Below are 2,861 nucleotides of genomic sequence, written 5' to 3'. Positions count from 1 at the left end.
GCATAGGGATGTCCTTCCCAATGAGTAATATGTCATCCACATACAATATGAGGAAGACAACTATGTTTTCTACAACCTTCTTGTAGACACAAGGCTCATCTTCGTTCTTGATGAAACCAAACTGTTTGATCGCATCATCGAATCGAAGATTCCAGCTCCGAGAAGCTGGCCTCAGTCCATTTCTGGACCTATGCATCTTGCATACTCTACTAGGATGGTGTGGCTCTTCATCAACCCACATGTATGTCATGGTACAATGAGTATCTCTCAGGCTGACGACGTACCCTATCAGACCTGCGAAGAGGTATGTCTACTTGAACTGGTTGTTGTTCCTCAACTCTTTGTGGAACAACATCATCCATAACACTTTGTGGTTCCAGTTCAATTTCCATCGAGGCATCAGTGCTATTGTTCGCATCTTGAACTTCTTCAAGATTGAATGTGCTCCCACTAGTCTTTCTAGAAACAAAGTCCCTTTCTAGAAAGACCCCAGTCTTTGCCACAACTACCTTGTGCTGACTGGGAATGTAGAAGTAATATCCCTTAGTTTCCTTGGGATAGCCGATAAAGTAGCACTTGTCGGATTTGGGTCCTAACTTGTCTGAGACTTGATGTCGAACGTAAGCCTCACAACCCCAAATCCTCATGAAAGACACCTGGGCATCTCTCCCAGTCCATATCCTATATGGTGTCTTTATCACGGCCTTGGATGGAACTCGGTTGAGTATAAAAGCTGCCGTGTCTAGAGCATAACCCCAAAGGTATGTCGGAAGATCAGTGTGACTCATCATAGATCGTACCATATCTAATAAGGTACGATTCCTCCTTTCGGATACACCATTCCACTGTGGTGTTCCAGGAGGAGTGAGTTGAGATAAAATCCCACACTCAGCTAAGTAGTCACGAAACTCATGGCTTAAGTATTCACCACCTCGATCTGATCGAAGTACCTTAATACTCTTGCCGAGCTGGTTCTGTACTTCATGCTTGAATTCTTTGAACTTTTCAAAGGATTCAGATTTATGTGTCATCAAATACACATAACCATATCTACTAAAGTCATCAGTAAATGTGATGAAGTACCTATAACCACCTCTAGCAGCGGCATTGAAAGAGCCACATACATCACTATGTATGAGTTCTAACAAATCAGTCGCTCTCTCGCTGTGCCCACTAAAGGAAGTCTTGGTCATCTTGCCTCGTAGGCGTGACTCGCATATCTCATATGATTCAAAACCAAATGAGTCGAGCAAACCATCCTTATGGAGCTGGGATAATCGCTTGTCATTTATATGACATAAGCGACAGTGCCAGAGATAAGTTTGATTCATGTCATTTGACTTGAACCTCTTGGTACTAATGTTATAGATAGGGCTCTCAAGGTCTAGAATATAGAGTCCATTTATTAGTGGTGCACTACAATAGAACATATCTTTTAAATAAACAGAACAACATTTGTCTTTTATTATAAAAGAGTATCCTTTCTTGTCTAAACAAGAAACTGAAACTATGTTCTTAGTAAGAGCAAGCACATAACAACAATCATCTAAATCTAGTACAAGCCCAGAGGGCAGAGATAGCTGATAAGTTCCTACAGCAACAGCAGCAACCCGTGCTCCATTGCCTACTCGTAGGTCCACCTCGCCCTTTGCCAATGCTCTGCTATTTCTCAGCGCCTGCACATCAGTACAAATGTGAGAAGCACATCCAGTATCTAATACCCATGATGTAGAAATAGATAGATTGACTTCTATAACATATATACCTGAAGTGGAAGTCTCACTTCGCTTCTTCTTAAGATCCTCCAAGTATACCTTGGCGTTCCTCTTCCAGTGCCCGGCCTGACCGCAGGTAGCATCCTTGGCGACCCCTCCTTTAGGCTTCAGTGCCTTGCCTTTGCCCTTGGTTTGAGACTTTCCCTTACCTTTGGGCTTGCCTTTGCCCTTGTGCTTCTGGACCATCAGAATGGGCTTAACCTTCTTAAGGTTAATCTCAGCAGTTCGTAACATACTAAGTAGCTCGGGCAGTGGCTTGTCAATCTCGTTCATGTTATAGTTGAGAACGAATTGACTATAGCTATCCGGCAAGGATTGCAAGATCAAGTCTTGGCCAAGTGGGAATCCCAGTCTTTGTAGGTTCTCTATGTACCCAATTATCTTGAGTACATAAGGACCTGCAGGAGCATCTTGCACTGAAACAGTGCCTTAGAGATCTCAAATCTCTCATGCCTCGCTTGTCCCTGATATAGTTGGCGAAGATGCTCAACCATATCGTAAGCGCCCATCAACTCATGTTGCTTCTGAAGCTCTAAGTTCATGGTCGCGAGCATTAGACAGGACACATCTAATGCGTCGTCTTGATGCTTCTTGTAAGCATCTTTGTCGGCTCGCGGGGCATTGGCAGGAGGAGCCTCCGGAATGGGCTGCGTACAGTTTACGTTCCTGGGTGAGAACTATTCTCAAGTTCCTGTACCAGTCTAGGAAATTCGCTCCGTTGAGCTTGTCCTTCTCAAGGACAGATCGCAGGGAGAAGGAATTCGTGTTCGACGTCGTGGTTATCTACAACATAAAATTTGCAGAAATAAATATCATATTCTTTTAAAATCATTTAATTAGGCCTTTAACTAAATGATGCTCCCACTGAATACTATAATTCTTGTGGGACAAGATCCACATCATACTAACCCTTGAGTTAGCTTTGGCTAATACGCCCAAGGCTTAGTATGATCGGTAGGTAACGATTACCAATTACATCTCTATGCAACTCTTGTTTATAAAATCAATATCCGCATTTATATTAAAACTCGAGTTAGCTTTGGCTAATACTCCCGAGAGTTAATATAGATGTTATTTTGACCTATC

This window comes from Zingiber officinale, chromosome 1A (assembly GCF_018446385.1).
Source record: "Zingiber officinale cultivar Zhangliang chromosome 1A, Zo_v1.1, whole genome shotgun sequence".
Classification (NCBI taxonomy): Eukaryota; Viridiplantae; Streptophyta; class Magnoliopsida; order Zingiberales; family Zingiberaceae; genus Zingiber; species Zingiber officinale.
Note: the sequence above shows the minus strand (reverse complement) of the source record.